Source organism: Poecilia mexicana, unplaced genomic scaffold, assembly GCF_051168715.1.
Source record: "Poecilia mexicana isolate PSO_F unplaced genomic scaffold, ASM5116871v1 scaffold_4, whole genome shotgun sequence".
NCBI lineage: Eukaryota > Metazoa > Chordata > Actinopteri > Cyprinodontiformes > Poeciliidae > Poecilia > Poecilia mexicana.
This window is the reverse complement of record NW_028263373.1, coordinates 23,749,722-23,757,167: the sequence shown is the minus strand read 5'-3', so window position 1 is coordinate 23,757,167 and position 7,446 is coordinate 23,749,722.

The window sequence follows — 7,446 nt, the reverse complement described above, 5'->3', positions numbered from 1 at the left end:
ATATGATGTGTTAAGTTAGCAGTTAGAAGTAACAGGATATCTGGATCACACAGAAAGACATAAAGTTTTAAGCAACTGGCCATTTCCTCTAAGCATAACTAAAAATATAAGTGTTTTTTTGAAAGCACAGCTGTGAAATGTGACAAATTGAGTGCCTCATCAACCTATAGAGTTTTGTTTTCCCAACTGGAGCTCTGAAATCCTGTACAGTACATAATTCTCTCTGCCAGCAGTGGTATATTATCTATAACTTCTTCAGACTCAGGTTCAGTTTCAGTACAAGTGCTTCTAGACTTTATCAGAGCTTTCAATAAGATTGATGACCACATTCTCTTAGGCCATCTAGGAATGTAAGCTGGTCCCACTGCACATTTAGTGGTTTAGATAGCATGAGTCTGATAGGTCTTTCTTGGTTTTTCACAGCAATCAATCAGACCAAGCAAGGTGAATTATAGTTCGCTACCAGAATCCCATTAGTATCCCTCTAACATCCACTAGTCAATAGAAAATTCAATCCCTTTGCTGATGGATAAATTTTAAAAATACATATTCCCTTCAAATTTTCTGAATTTCTTCTAAGATTTACACAACATACTTATTTTGTAGCATTCAACACCAACAGGGCTGATGGCCCATGACACTTTGACAAAACATAGCAGATGCGGAAGTTCTCCCATCTGTCAAAGAGTCAGAGGATAATTTGTTCTGCTTTACAAATGTGAAGTCAAAAGTCAAACAGTATTGGATGATGTAGTCCAGGTCTCTGGTTTATGGCATCCTTGTCTCTTTTTTGCTTTTTCTATAAATATGAAAATTAGTGTTTGTACTTTTTGTGTTTCTAAGCATTTTTGAAATATTACACAAAGTTTTGACAATTGAGCTATTTTCCACTTAATGCTTCTATAATGACCAAAGAGTAGAGAGTGAGGGTGGAAGATCAAACCATCTCTTCCACTGATCATAAAGACAAGAATCATCCTGACTCCAACATCTCTCTGTCCCACAATATATATCCCACAATATATATATTGTGGGAGGAGTCCCACAACAGCAATGCACAGTGGCTAACCTCTCTACGAGAGTACCACAGCAACCTCCCTGAGCAAGCCCTGGTAACAATCACTGTGGCAGATATCCAAGAAAGAGTCTCAGGTATGAAAAACTGGACAGCACCAGGACCTGACATGATCCATGCCTACTGGCTGAAGAACTCACTGCCCTCCATGAGCAACTGGCAGCTCAATTGAACCAGCTGCTACAAAATGGGACTCACCCTGAATAGTTAACTGAAGGGCACACAATAATAATCCAGAAGGATCCATCAAAGGGTTCAGTCCCATCCAACTATCGGCCAATAACCTGTCTCTCTACAACATGGAAGCTCATGTCAGGCATCATAGTGGCTAAGATAAGCGGACACATGGATAAATACATGAGCACGGCACAGAAGGGCATAGGCATAAATGGCAGAAGAGCCAAACACCAACTCCTTGTAGACCACACAGTCGCCCGACACTGCCAAACCCGACACACCAATCTGTGCATGGCTTGGATTGATTACAAGAAAGCCTATGACTCAGTGCCACACCCTTGGATCATTGAATGCTTAGAGATGTACAACATCAATTGGACTCTAAGAGCCTTCATTGCAAACTCGATGGGGCTGTGGAAAACCACCCTTGAAGCCAATTGCAAACCACTTGCACAAGTGTCCATCAAATGTGGCATATACCAAGGAGATGCTCTGTCCCCACTGCTGTTCTGCATAGGCCTGAACCCCCTCAGCCAAATCATCAACAAGACTGGCTACGGATACTGACTCAAGAATGGGCCACAATCACTCACCTCCTCTACATGGATGACATCAAGCTGTACGCCAAGAGCGAGCAAGACATCGACTCACTGATCCACACCACCAGGATCTACAGCACTGACATTGGGATGTCATTCGGACTAGAGAAATGTGGTCGGATGGTTACAAAGAGAGGGAAGGTCATCCACACAGAAGGGGTCTCACTCCCAGAAGGAACAATAGCAGACATTGAGGACAGTTACAAGTACCTGGGAATACCACAAGCAAATGGCAACCTCGATGAGGTCACAAGGAAAGGAGCCACAGCCAAATACCTCCAACGAATAAGGCAAGTCCTGAGAAGCCAGCTCAATGGCTAGAACAAGATCAGATACCCTGCCGGAATAATTAGCTGGTCAATGGAAGAGATAAAGGCCACGGATGTTAAGACTCGGAAGCTACTAACCATTCATGGAGGGTTCCACCCCAAATCCAGCACCCTGAGACTGTACATAAGTTGCAAGGAAGAAGGCAGAGGACTAGCGAGTGTGAGAGCCACTGTCCAGGATGAAACATCTAAGATCCATAAATACATCAAGGACAAAGCCTCAACAGACGATGTGCTCAGCGAATGTCTCAGACAATGGGGAACAGAGGATGAGGTGCTAGAGGAACCATCATGGGAGGACAAGCCCCTACATGGGATGTACCATCGACAAATAACTGAAGTGGCTGATATCAGGAAATCCTACCAATGGCTAGAAAAAGCTGGACTCAATGACAGCACAGAGGCACTTATCCTGGGTGCACAGGAACAGGCCCTAAACACCAGAGCAATAGAGGCTCAGATCTACCACACCAGACAAGACCCAAGGTGTAGGTTGTGCAAGGAGGCCCCTGAGAGAGTCCATCACATAAGAGCAGGGTGCAAGATGCTAGCAGGGGAAGCGTACATGGAACGACATAACCAAATGGCGGGCATAGTGTACAGAAACATCTGTGCAGAATATGGACTGGAAGCCCCGAGATCAAAGTGGGGGAACATCCCCAAAGGTGGTGGAGAATGACCAAGCTAAGATCCGACAGAGAAAATGGTAAACCAACCGGACATTGTGGTGGTGGATAAACAACAGAGGGAAACAGTTGTGGTGGATATAGCAATACCAAGTGATTACAACATCAGGAAAAAGGAGCAGGAGAAACTGGAGAAATACCAGGGCCTCAGAGAGGAACTGGAAAAGACCTGGAAGGTGAAGACCACAGTGGTGCCTGTGGTCATCGGGGCCCTCGGGGCAGTCACCCCCAAACTGGAGCAGTGGCTAAAACAGATCCCAGGAACATCAGACATCTCAGTCCAAAAATGTGCAGTTGTAGGCACAGCCAAGATACTGCACAGAACTCTCTAGCTCCCAGGCCTCTGGTAGAGGACCCGAGCTCAGAGGATGAACGAGACCACCCGCGCAGGGTGAGTTTATGTGATGACACTTGCTTAACAATGACTATTAATCTGTGATTAATAGCCATAGTCCATGATTACTAGTCGTTATTAATAGTTGACTACTAGATTTCAGGCGTTTCAAAATAAATAAACTAATAAAATGAGAGAGCACACCATAGCCCTTTCTATGCTGTGCCCTTTCTATGTGATCCTCTCTGTGGATCACAACATTTATACGCCATCAAACATAGTGACATGCTGACACATACCAACATTGCTTTCACAGAGACAGGACCTCTCTGACTTAATGCAGCACCTTCCCACATCCGTAAACAGAATTTATTACAGTATTAAACTTCTGTGATGTTTGGCAAATCTCAGCAGGCTGAGAGCAGGGATGACTCACATAGTCACTGACTGTTCTGTCACTATAGAAATGCAGATTTCTTGATTGTGTAATGAAGAAAAAATCCAGGTTGTTGATCTAGAACAGGTGTGGGCAACTCCAGGCCTCGAGGACCGGTCTCCTACAACTTTTAGATTTGTCTCTACTTCAACACACCTGAGTCAAATAATGAGCTCATTAGGAAGACTCTGGAGAACCTGACTGCACTTAGGAGGTGATTCAGCTGTTGGATTCAAGTGTGTTGGACCAGGGAGACATCTAAGAGTTGCAGGACACTGGCCCTCGAGGAGCAAGATTGCCCACCCCTGATCTAAAACATCTTCCATAAGTTCCACTTGTGAAATAGAAAAGAAATTATGAAAATCTTAGTGTGCAGGTGTCCATTGCTGATTGGCTCCTGAAGACCAGAGACAACAAATTGGTGGCTTGCCAGAGGCAACGACTATAAAAGATGCTGACGCAGAATTCTGGTCATCCATCCTCTGCTCATTCAACCAGCCATACTATTTGTTGTCTCTGTTAAGTGAGACAACAAATATTAAGGAGTTTGTAGGAGTGAGCTGCACTTTATTTTTATATAAAAGCTAGTGCACCTTTATATGCAACCCCGCAACCCCCTCAGGTTGATGGTAGTTGTAAATCTTTGTACAAAAGAACATGCTTGGACAATATAAATCCATCCATCTTTAAGCCAGGTCTCCTTCTCCACAGATAACTCTTCTACACTAGGTAGCAGATTATGAAACAGATAAAGTGATAAAAAAACAGACAGGGTCTGATAAAGAGATACATCTTCCCACCACTGCCATGCCACCTTTTCTTTCCTGCTCCATTGTGTTTGAAGTGCAGTTTCTCTGAATCTGTGTTGTCTCTTTTCTCTTTACCACCTCCACACTTTCTCACACTCTCCATCATTCTTTTCACTTGGCTCTTGTCTGGCATGAGGGGTTCTTGTAATTTATGCTGCTAAATACAGCTTTTACACAGTAACTCACATGTGAACAAATGTATGCCTGTCCTCTTTCCAAACTTCTTCACAAATTGGCTCCATTGGGTGTAGTCTAGGAATTATTGTTTCAATAATTCCATCTTTAAAAAAAATAAAAAATTACTTGCCATCTGATATAAATTCAGACTCAAAAACCAGATCGGTTCACATACAGTACTGTGTCAAAGATTCTGGACGTCTTGAATGCATGACCCTGGACTGCTTTCTGACTAATCGGCTTTGGACTGAGGGCATAGTAATCCTCTCTCCACAGAATCAATCAGGTCCTTATCATTAGATACTGCAGACCTTGTGTCACATTGTGTGATGCTTCCCAATTCTGTGCAACCTGTCCCTCTGGCTTTCCCTTGTCATGTGGGCTAAAACTGCCTTACAATCCTCTGACTACAGAGGAGAGAGACGAGTCCCTACTTTTCCAGATCATCCCTTCTACCTACTTTCTTTATTATCAGTTCAAACTCTGATGTCACCCACCTGTTGTATCTGTTGCAGAGAGACTTAGAACCTCAGACAACAGATTATGTGTGCAGTATTCTTTTTGTTTTTGTAAATACATTTTTCAACCTTCCCTTCGGTTGTTGGATGTGTTTTGGGTTCAGATTGTACAGAAATCTGACTATATTGTGAAAAAGTTTTTTAACCCATATGTTTTAGAGGTGTTAAGAGTCTTGTTAATGGAAAAATAATAATCTAACATGAATTTGAATCTTGCTGTTGGCATTTTCAGTGCCCTTGTATGTTTATGGCCATTGAAAGTTTTGACTCCTGCAGTACAATCCAGAAACAATACCTTGAACAGCTAAAGAAAACTACCTTCTGAAAACTCACCAACATCGGAATACTTGATCCAAACACAGTCAGAACATGAGTTAATTAACCTGAACTGTTTCTGTCTAAGGCTGAAGGTATTTAAATAAGCAAGACAAATCCCTTCTCCCAGCCAAGTCCCCTTGCTATCGGAGATACTGGAACTCAAATTCTAACATCTTGAAGCAACCTCTTACAAAGTTGCTTCAATATTTACACATGATGTTCTTTCCTCAAAGTCAATTTTTATGAAGTACACCAGTAGCAAAACACTCACAGTAGAACATACTCCACAGTCAGGATAGTGCTGTCAAACCAACAAGCTTCCTTCTTTTTCCTTCAAATGTAACAATGGCCAAATCCTTAACTTTTAGGTTAATCAAACTACAGGAAGGGTCTTCAAAATCTTTTGTCCTTATCCCAACCGAAGCCAACTGAATCTTGTTCTTACCAGCTTAAGATGGCATCTTCATGAGGTCTTTTGTTTCAGTTTTGGGGTTAAATTTACAGATTTTGCACCAGAACATGCTCATCTCTGGGGGATAGTGCTTGTCTCTCTCCTGAATGCTTTAGACATTCAGAGGCTGTGCATACACAAGGATTAAGTAGATTGTGAAGGTCCTAAATTCTCTTCCAAGCTAGTTTGTGGTAATTTCTTATTTCACACAAGGAAGAAGTGTCTCAGTTGTTGCTTTAAAATACATTCACAAATGTGACTTTGGTTAAACTTGTGAAGCTCACAAAGCTTCACAAGTGTACCTGGTGAAGTTTTGTGACATAAAATCAAAGTGCCAGACTCTGGAGGAAGACTGGGGAGAAGGAAATGCCAAAATGCCAGAAGTCCAGTGTCAAGTACCCACAGTCAGTGATGGTCTGGGTGCCATGTCAGCTGCTGGTGTTGGTCCACTGGGTTTTATCAAGGGCAGGATCAATGCAGCAGCTATCATAAGATTTTGGAGCACTTCATGCTTCCATCTGCTGAAAAGTTTTATGGAGATGAAAATTTAATTTGGGCCCTTCTCCACAATCTTCCTCAGGGTCCGGTCACCTCTTCTCGTTGTGTAGCGTTTTCTGCCACACTTTTTCCTTCCTACTGACTTCCCACTGAGGTGCCTTGATATAACACTCTGCAAACAGCCGATTCGTTCAGAAATTTCTTTCTGTTTCTCACCCTCTTGCTTGAGGATGTCAGTGATGGCCTTCTGGACAACAGTCAGGTCTGCAGTCTGACCCATGATTGCGGTTTTGAGTAATGAACCAGGCTGGGAGTTTTTAAAGGCCTCAGGAATCTTTTTCAGGTGTTTAGAGTTACTTTGTTGATTCAGATGATTATTTTTATTGCTCGTTCAGAGAACCTTTTCATAATATTCTAATTTTTTGAGACAGGGATTTTGGGTTTTCATGAGCTGTTTGCCAAAATCATCAAAATTAAAACAATAAAAGACCTGAAATATTTCAGTTGGTGTGCAATGAATCTAAAATATATGACAATTTAATTTTTATCATGACATTATGGAAAATAATGAACTTTATCACAATATTCTAATTTTATGACCAGCACCTGTATATCTTGGAGATCCACACAAGCATCAAACATGCATACAAAGTTACCTAAAAGCAATCCCAGTGAGATCTGAAGTTTCTTGACTGTGTCTCCTACTATAGCCCCCCATTGGGGGTGGGGCTGCAGAGCACAGTCATTGGACTGTGCTCTGCAGCCCAACCCCCACCCTACTGAGAGCAGGGTCAACCTTTTGTTTTAAGGCCAGTAGTCATAACAAGTTTTATTGAAATTACAGAGGAAAGATGACCGCTTTGAAGCAAACAGCTTTGGACAAAGATATAAAATTAACAACCATTTGCTTCTTCTCCTCTTTAATCCACATTTTGGTTCCTGTCTTCTAGCTTGGTTAGGTTAGGGCTTGCAGGATGTCGTTATCACTTCCTTATGCACTTCCTACAAGCTATCAAAAGGCAGACTCACACTGGGGGAG